General features: G+C 37.0%; 1 pseudogene; it reads left to right on the top strand.

Annotated features, from left to right (window-relative positions):
* The first annotated feature begins 6776 nt into the window (after nucleotides 1-6776).
* Nucleotides 6777-8890, top strand: LOC472024 (elongation factor 1-alpha 1-like; annotated as a pseudogene).
* Nucleotides 8891-10559: the final 1669 nt, after the last annotated feature.

The raw sequence follows: 10559 nt of genomic DNA, 5'->3' as shown, positions 1-10559 counted from the left end.
TAGAGATTTGTGGAATGGTTTTGACCAAAATGCTGATAGTGTTATGGACAATGAAATCCAGGCTGAGGTGGTCTCAGATGGAGATGAGGAACTTATGTTTAAACGGGAAGCAGAATATAAAAGTTTGGAAAATGTGCAGCCTGGCCATGTGGTAGAAAAGAAAAACCCCATTTTCTGAAGAGAAATTCAAGTTGGCTATAGAAATTTGCATAAGTGATGAACCAAATGTTAATAGCCAAGACAATGGGGAAAATGTCTCCAAGGCATGTCAGAAATCTTCACAGCAGCCCCTCCCATCACAGGCCTGGAGGCCTAGGAGGAAAAAATGTTTTTGTGGGCCAGGCACAGGGCCTCACTGCTCTGTGAGCCTCAGGACTTGGTGTCCTGTGTTCCAGGCCCTCCAGCTCAAGCCATGGCTAAAAGGTGACACAGTACAGCTCAAGCTATCACTTCATAAGGTGCAAGCCCAAAGGCTTGGTAGCTTCCACATGGTGTTGGGCCCGCGAGTGCATAGAAGACAAAAGTTGAGCTTTGGGAGCCTCCAACTAGATTTCAGAGGAGGTATGGAAATGCCTGGATGTCCAGGCAGAAGTCTTCTGCAGAGGTCCCTCACGGAGAACCTCTGCCAGGGCAGTGCAGAAGGGAAATGTGGTGTTGGAGACCCTATGCAGAGTACTTACTGGGGCACAGCCTAGTGAAGCTGTGAGAAGAGGGCCACCATCCTCCAGACCCCAGAATGGTAGGTTCACTGACAGTTTGCAGTGTGCCCTGGAAAAGCCACAGGCATTCAACACCAGCCTGTGAAAGCAGCTTTAGGTGCTGTATCCTGAAAAGCCACATAGGCGAAGCTGCCCAAGGCCATGGGAGCCCACCTTTTGCATCAGCATTCCCTGCATGTGAGATATGGACTCAAAAGAGGTTATTTCAGAGCTTTAAGATTTAATGACTGCTTTGCTAGGTTTTGGACTTGCATGGGGCCGGTAAACCTTTTGTTTTGTCCCATTTCTCCCAATTGGAATAGGAACATTTACCCAATGCCTGTACCCCCATTGTATCTTCAAAGTAAATGACTTGTTTTTTATTTTACAGGCTTATAGGTGGAAGGGACTTGACTTGTCTTACATGAGACTTTGGACTTGGACTTTTCAGTTAAGGTGCTGGAATGAGTTAAGACTTGGGGGACTGCTGGGAAGGCATGATTGGTTTTGATATGTGAAAATGACATGAGATTTGGGAGGGTCAGGGTGGAATAATTTGGCTTGGCTCTGTGTCCCAACCCAAATCTCATCTGGAATTGTAATCCCCACGTTGAGGTAGGGACCTGGTGGGAGGGGATTGGATCATGGGGTGATCCCCCCCATGCTCTTCTTGTGATAGTGAGTGAATTTTCATGAGATCTGGTTGTTTGATAAGTGCCTGGTGCTTCCCCTCTGCTCTCTCTTGTGCCTGCTGCCATTTAAGACATGACTTGGTTCCCCTTCACCTTCTGCTATGACTGTAAGTTTCCTGAGGCTTCCCTAGCCATGCAGAACTGTGCCAGTTAGTCAGCTAAACCTCTTTTTTAAATAAGTTACCCAGTCCCAGGTAGTATCTTTATAGTAGTGTGAAAACAGACTAATACACATGGCCACATAGATGCAAGAGAGGCTGATAAATGTTGATTTTAGTTGGCATATTGAGAGTATGTATAAAGTCTGTAAAAATGAAAGGGAGTATAGATATTAGGTAGGCAATAGTGGTTCTGACAAAATGGATTTTTGCTTCTAAGTACATCACTACTATTTCACCTTTCTTCCTCAAACTATGCCCACCATTGCTAGATTTTATGGACTTACATCATTGTCTACTTAAACACCAAAAAGTGGGTGATGCAGTTTTCTACAGTAATTTTTTGCATATAGGCAGAGTTAGAGTATGTGTAAATATCTCTCTAGGTGCCCATTTTTATGAGAGGAGCCACTTTCAATGAAGAGGTTGCCAAATTATCTCCTTAACAGAACTGCCAAATGTGTAATAGTGATTTAAAATGAACAAATTATTATGTTAAGAATGATTCCTTATTAGATAACCTTGAAAACTCACCTTTTGATTAATGTCATGCGAATAAAATCATTCTTTAAACCAGAGAAATTATCTTTACCATATATGTTGCATGGCTATTTTTTTAAAATTACAATTTTTTGTAACTGATAAAATTCAGCTTGGTGAGGGCAATTTTAATTCCCCTGTAGTTCAGTCACAAAAGTGATATCTCTGGCTTCATTAGCAGTGGAATTACTTGCTCTTCTTATGACTTAATTTCTTGCTGAATTTCACAGGCATGCTCTTCCTACAGAGGAAAGTTACAAAGAACAAACTTCCCAGGTGGCTAAATTTCATTGAAAAAGAGTCATCTAGGAATAGAACAACTTGAAAAGAAGTTCAATATTTGTTTACTGCCACCATCAACTTCTTCTGTCAGACAAAAATGTAAAAAAGTCAAATGAAAGCTTATGACACTCTCAAATTAAAAAATGAGTGTGTTATTGATTTCTTATTTACAAAAAAAATCAGCAAAATGTAGTAACTGAAATTATCGAATTTTAAAATTGGCTCATTTCTATTAATCAAGTAGAAAAGTTTTTGATGTGTCTAGATGGATATTTAGCAGTAGATTACCATGTGGACAGTTGGACATTTTTCTTTTTTTTTAACTAATGCATTAGAATGTATTTGTTGTTGTTTTGTTATTGTTAAGCCAAGTGTTATTTAAAAGTACAGAAGAATGGTAGCACACTATAAACTGTAGCAGGGGATAAAGGTAGAAAAAAGACATTTTAGTTGAATTTTGATTTACATTGTGCTTAATAAGCAATCTAAATTCACCCAGACTTTTTTTTAGTCATTTCAGGATATTGAATGGCAAAGTATTAAGCTGAAGAGAAAGATTAATATTTGGAAACAGCATTTTTACACTGTAAAGTTTTGAACAAAAAGAAATAACCTAGAAAATCACGTTTTCCAGGGAACTTAAAATTAACCCAGAAAATTAAATAAAATTTACCACTTGGTTTCTCCCTCCCTTAATATCTTTTAAATTCATTTATGATCCAATAGATGTTGTAATTAAGGTCATCCAAGTAACTTGTCAACTAAGACGTTTTGCTGGGGGTAATCTTCATTGTCAAAAGAAAATAATTGATTGAAATAGCCATTGAGATAATTAACACACATAGACAGATATGCAGTGTAAAAAAATGCCCTTGCCCTTGGTGCTAACCTTGTTGGGTAAGTTGAGTGGGTTTTTAATTCTTTCTGATTGCCGTGTTTGTTTTTCTAGACTTATTCAGTTATATTAATTCTTTGCTTTGGTTTTAGAATTCCAGATTCTCGGTGCAATGTTTGTGTATACATGCATTTTCTACTTGGTGAAAAAAAAATGGGAGCATGAGTAAATGCTTGTGAAGAAGCACAACAAAATAAAAACTAATGTTTTGTTTTTTTCTATTTGCCATATTGTCTGATCAAAAAATTCTACTAGCAACTTTATGAAAAAATGAAATGTCACTATGAAATAAATTGATGGGATTATATTTATCTAAGAATTAGAAGCATTCTCATTTAATGGTTTGTCAATTTTCTGCCATGTAAACCAGGTACTCGGAAAATAAGTTTTTCCTTAACAAAATCAAACATTTTATAAAGTTTGTATTCAGTGTTTCTCTAACCCCTTTCTGTCCTAACTTAGTACTCTCACATTATTTTTGGGTGCCTTTCATACCATAATCTCATATCTTCTTCTGCTTTCTGTCTACCAAGCAACCCCCACAGTAGAGGCTCTTCCTAGTAGGGATTTCATAAATATTCATTGAATAAATGATTGTGGGGGTAGTTTTCTGACCTTCAGTTATAGCAAGATTGTGGGATCTTGAATTCAGAAGCTGGAACAAAGGATGCCTGATTGTGGTGGAAATAGGAGTGCCCTTGGTGGGCTGGTTTTACAGTATGGTCCTGGAAGTATTTCTGGAAGTACACCATAGAGAAGTTCTTTAATTCTACCAATAATTTTGAAAACACCCTATTCCTGGTACAAAACTCTTTGCTGTTTAAAATAGCCAGAGCGTTTTCTGTTACAGTGAGTCAATAAAGTACTTGATACCAAAAGACATTACAAGCAACAGACCTCAAGTTTGTGATAAGAGATTTATTATTTGATCTAGTTAGATAAGAAGGCAGTGAGGAGCAGGTTAACATTAGACAGGAAACATTTTAAATCCATGACTCCAATCATTAAAATATTGAGAACAGATCAAATGATGGTTGCTCTAGCATATCACAATGGGCATAAGTTATACAAGGACTATAGAGTGAGGTAGTTCCAGAAACCTCTATTGGAGTGTAAGCGATAGAATCAGAGCTTTAAATTCTATACTCAAGGCACCAGAGATTTTCTATGACTATTCCTAAAATAATTTCTTATAGCCACTGGGTTTATGTAGATATTTCTCAGGTTTAGAATCTGATTTTTTTATTTCTGGAATTTTAACATAGACCAGGTTTACAGTCTCAGTGTGTTTCTTCTGAAAGTTAGGATTTATTTGGAAAAAATAGAATATTATGACATGGAATATGGCATTTTGGAGACTTCAAATATATCTCAGTGCCTCAAACTCCAAAATTTCCCAGAACTTTTCATATCAATAGAATCGATCCCTCTTCATTGGTTTCATGACCTGGTTTCACTGGTTTCAAAGACTCTGCATTAAATTCGTGAGCTTATTATCTTGCAGGCAGATGCAAATTCTCATTTCTGATCCCAGTCACCTCTCACTGTCCTCTTCTATAACTAGAGTCAGAATGCCCTACAATTATAAATTTAAACCTCAGAGGGAAGGGTTACACATTAAAAACTTTGTAAAACTTTAAAAACTTATATCAGCCCAAATCTGGAAAACTTGTGGTGCAATAGACACTGAGGGTACTTTACCAGGGAGAGGAAAACACGGCTAAATTTATTAATTTGGAGCTCTTAAAAAATGTTATATCCTGTGCTTGAGTAGCTGAGAGAAGCTTGGATTGTTGACTAAAACTAGACTAAATGGGAGCCTGTATTGAATGAAGCTTGGGATTCTAGAAATTATTATGTATAAGATAGAGGAAGTAATCTAAATATTTAGAAAGAAAAGGCCCACAGGTTTTTTTGTTTTTGTTTTTTTTTAATCAAAACACTAAGAGATAAATTGACAAGGAAGGCACTACCTTTCTTAAATAATTCTGTAGTGACTGTATTTTTCTAGACTTAAAAAGAAGAGAAAGGTAGGAGAAGCTGCCAATAAAATGAACTCCTGATTTCAATAAAGAAGTTAACTTAATTACTACTGACTAAGTGAGCATGGTTACCAAGATAAGATATGACCCAAGAAATCAGAATGGTTTGAATTTAACCAAACTTTGAAGATAGTTAATCGATCATGCAATATCCAGGACTGAAAAAGATGAGGAGTCTACAAAGTTCTCTAATGGGAGAGTAGCCAGGAACACTTGGGGAAGACCCATTGCATATACATATATACATATACATATACATATACATATACATATACATATTTCAAATATTTCTCTTGTCCTTCTGCAAACCTGTAGCCAAAGTAATATTGGACTGGGTAAAGTGATAGACCCAGGCTTTTATACATATATGTATATATGTATCATTTTTTTCTGAACATAGAAAGCTGATGAACAGTTTCAGAATGCCATTGAGGACTACCAATCAAAGAAAAGTGAGGAAATTAAATTATTCAGGTAAATGGAGTTTTGGACCCAATCTACATTTTACAGTGGGCCTAGTAGATCTGGAAAAAAGTTTCTGTGGTTATTTACTTAGCTGCTGAGTTCATATCAGGAATAAATATATTCAGCAACAGCATCACCACATTGCCTCTTGAACTAGTAAAGGCTCTTACAGTAAAAAAATGGCCAGCTCCTAGAATATTCTATTTTTACTCAAAAAGTACATCAAAGTCAATATCTGTTCCCTGGAGGGAACCAGAGAGATTAGTGGCACCATCAACGTCTTAAAAGATGCATGTAAAAATAATATTTTTATATACCCACTTAAATTGACAATTTGACCTGTACAGAAGATAGGAAAATCTTGTAGGACAGTAGATTAAAATACACTTTATCAGGAGATGGCTACAATTGCAGATGCTCTTTCACATGTGGTATATTTGGAAAACAAAGTAAATATAGCTGATGGTGTCTATGTGACTTCATGTGAATTTTTTCTCTGAGTTAATAAACATTTTACTTTTACTTTATTAGTACAGCAGTATGCTTTCTTCATCCTGCCTTAGGGTTATAGCAACTTTCCACCTCTGCTAATTGTACTGTCTAAGGAATGTAATCATTTTGCCATACTTCTGAGGATCATGTTTATCAATTACATGGATGATATCATGTTATAGTTCACTGGTGAGGAGAACATAGCAAGATGAGTTGATAAAACATGTGAAAAAGGGGTTACAAGTAAATTCTATGCATGATATGTTGGGAATTTATAATTCAGTTTAAAAGTTGGCAAACTTTTTCCATGAAGAATTAGATAGTAGCTTTTCCACAACATGTTTGCCTCCAGAACACATGCTGCTAAAACCACCCCTAAAAGCCAAAATGCAAAGGAAGAGATTCATAACAGCTTTATTGTTATTGGACACATAGATCTGGGAAAGTCCATGACTACTGGCCATCTGATCCCCAAATGTGATTGCATCAACAAAAGAACCATTTAAAAATTTTAGAAGGAGGCTGCTGAGGTGCGAAAGTGTTCCCTTAAAGGTGTCTGGGTCTTGGATAAACTGAAAGCTGAGCATGAATGTGATATCACCATTGAAATCTCCTTGTGGAATTTTGAGATCAGCAACTACTATGTCACTGTCATTGACACCCCAGGAAACAGAGACTTTATCAAAAACATGATTACAGGAGGATCTCAGGCAAATTCAAAGCTGCTGTCTCCAAGGATGAGCCAACCTGTGATCATGCCCTTCTTGGTTACACTGTGGGTGTGAAACAATTCTTGGCTTTAATAAAATGGATTTCGCTGAGCCACCCTATAGCCAGGAGAGATATGAGGAGATCATTAAGGAAGTCAGCACTTATATTAAGAAGACTGGCTACAAACTTGACATAGTAGCATTTGTGCTAATTTCTGGTTGGAATGTTAATAACGTGCTGGAACTGCGATGGTTAATATTGAGTGTCAACTTGATTGGATTGAAGGATGCAATGTATTGTGTGTCCCTAAGGATGTTGCTAAAAGAGATTAACATTTGAATCAAGGGACTGGGAGAAGCAGACCCACCCTCAATCTGGGTGGGCACCATCTTATCAGCTGCCAGTGTGGCTAGAATAAAAGCAGGCAGAGAAACGTGAAAGGACTAGACTGGCTAAGTCTTCTGGCCTCCATCTTTCCCCCATAATTGATGCTTCCTGTTCTCTAACATCAGACTCCAAGTTCTTTAGCTTTTGGAATCTTGTACCTACACCAGTGGTTTGCAGGGGCTCCTGGGCCTTCAGTCACAGACTGAAGGCTGCACTGTTAGCTCTCCTACTTTTGAGGTTTTGGGACTTGAATTGGCTTCCTTGCTCCTCAGCTTGCAGATGGCATTTTGTGGAACTTCACCCTGTGATTGTGTGAGACAATACTCCTTAATAAACTCCCTTTCATATACATCTATATTAGTCCATTTTCACACCACTGGTAAAGATATACCCAAGACTGGGAAATTTACAAAAGAAAGAGTTTTAATGGATTTATAGTTCCAAGTGACTGGGAGGCCTTACAATCATGGTGGAAGGCAAGGAGGAGCAAGCCACGTCTTACATTGATGGCAGCAGGCAAAGAAAGAGAGCTTGTGCAGGAAAACTCCCCCTTATAAAACCATCAGATCTCATGAGACCTACTCACCATCACGAGAACAGCATGGGAAAGACCCACCCCCATGATTCAACCACCTCCCACCAGGTCCCACCCACAACATGTGAGAATTCAAGATGAGATTTGGGTGAGGACACAGACAAACCACATAAACATCTATTCTATTAGTCCTGTCCATCTAGAGAACCCTGACTAATATGAGAACCAAGTGCTCACATGTCTTGTTTCAAGGGATGGAGAGTCACCTGAAAGATGTCAGTGCCAGTGGAACCACACTGCCTCAAGCTCTGGACGATCAACTCTTCCAACTAACAAGCCCTTCTATCTGCCTCTCCAGGATGTCTACAAAATTGGTTGTATTGATATTGTCCCTGTGGGCCGAGTGGAGACATGTTCTCAAGCCCAGCATGGTGGTCATCTTTGCTCCAGTCAATGTTACAACTGAAGTAAAGTCTGCTAAAATGCAACATGAATCTTTTGAGTGAAGCCTTTTCTGGGGACAATATGGGCTTCAATGTCAAAAATGTGTCTGTCAAAGATATTTGTTGTGACAATGTTGCTGGTGGCAGCAAAAATGACCTGCAAATGGAAGCAGCTGGATTCACTGCTCAGGTGATTATCCTGAACCAGCCAGACCAAATCACTGGTGGCTATGTCCCTGTACTGGATTGCCACACAGCTCACATTGTTTGCACGTCTGCTGAGCTGAAGGAAAAGATTGAATACTAATCTGGTAATAAGCTGGAAGATGGCCCTAAATTCTTGAAATCTGATGATGCTGCCATTGTTGATATGGTTCCTGACAAGCCCATGTGTGTTGACAGCCTCTCTGACTATTCTTTTCTGGGTCGTTTTCCTGTTCATGATATGAGATAGACAGTTACTACTGGTGTCATCAAAGCAGTGGACAAGAAAGCTTCTGAAGCTGGCAAAGTCATCAAGTCTACCCAGAAGCCTCAGAAGGCTAAATGAATATTATCCCTAATACCTACCACCCCAATCTTAATCAGTAAAAGAATGATCTCAGAACTTTTTGTTTCAATTGGTCATTTAAGTTTAACAGTAAAAGATTGGTTAATGATAACAATGCATCAGAAAAGCTTCAGAGGGAAAGGAGAATGTTTTGCGGATCCATTTTTTTTTTTTTTAATATGTGGTAGTTTTAAGTTATTAGTTTTTAAAATCAGTGCTTTTTTTTTTTTTTTTTTTGGAGACAGAGTCTCACACAGTCACCCAGGCAGTGGCATGATCTCGGCTCACTGCAACCTCGCCTCCAGGGTTCAAGCAATTCTCTTGCCTCAGTCTCCCGATTAGCTGAGATTACAGACACCCTAAAATCAGTACTTTTTAATGAAAACAACCAAAAACCTGTCACAGAATTTTGAGACCTGTTAAAACTAAGTTTAATCAGAAAAAAAAGAGTCAGATAGTAATATTAAAAGTTTTGTAGGCCAGGAGACTAAATCAAGAATATTAGATAATCTAAGGATATTAAATAACTAATATAACAAGAGAGAAAACAAATGTCTATTTTTATTGATGAAATTAAAAAATAATATAACTGAGTACATATTTTGTAATGTAATTGAATAAGAAAAAGAGCAAAATTTTATTTTATTTTGGGGGGCACATATTATTTCACTTATTTGATGTTCAAAATTAGTGGTTCATATTTCAAAATTGATTAAAAATATTCATCTGTTCATGATAATATGTAATAAGAGTTGGTTTATTTCATCTTTGAAAATGTCTTTTTAGACAAATAGTTACTGCCAAATACTGATATAAATCTATGAGCATATGATTTTAACTGAGCATATTCAATGCTTGAGAGGCAGTTATATATTTCTATTAGATTTTTCTCTCGATATTTACCATTTAGCATGTCATTTTATTGCAGATTTATCATTTCTAATCGAAGGTTAAGTGGAAGGTCTGCAATTGCTCAGTCAAGTGGGTTCTGAAATACAGATATTTCCTTTGCATTTATATAGAGGTTCCCAAGACACTGCTGGAACTGTAGTTTGATCTTGTAAAATATACCCACTACAACTTTGTATGAGAATGGATTTCTCGCTTTTTAAAATCTGATAGCATCGTAAGTATACAAAGTAGCTTAACATTACACGTGATTCCAACGACATTTAGTTGTCATTGAAATAACTTTGCCATAAGTTTTGCATACATGTTGTTTTGGCTTGAAATTTTAGGTTTAATTCATTAAGAAAAATAAATCTGTAGTGAAAACTAAATTCCAAAGCCATTCAGTGTTCCATAATAGTAGTTGAAGGGATTTCTTTTCACTTATAAAGAAATTCATTCTCTGCTTGAACTAAATATGCAATAAAATTTTAAGCCACCAAGATGTTGTATGTTAGGGCATGTTAGGATATTTAACTTCTATTTCTGACAAAAATTCTTGGAAACTGGTGATTGTCAAGTTCTCAAAAGTGATGAAGTTCACTGTTAACACTACATGAAAAAGCCAAATGTTTTCTGGAATGTACTTGCTGTTGAATTCAATGAATAACCATTGGCTTTAAACATCTTACATTTTTATAACTTTTTAATTTGTCCAAGTGAACACTTTTAGCTCTAAACATAATTTACCACTATAAATTTGGAAATATTATCAGATTCC

Source organism: Pan troglodytes, chromosome 5, assembly GCF_028858775.2.
Source record: "Pan troglodytes isolate AG18354 chromosome 5, NHGRI_mPanTro3-v2.0_pri, whole genome shotgun sequence".
Taxonomy (NCBI): Eukaryota; Metazoa; Chordata; class Mammalia; order Primates; family Hominidae; genus Pan; species Pan troglodytes.
Note: the sequence above shows the minus strand (reverse complement) of the source record. Positions and strands in the feature narration are given on the sequence as shown.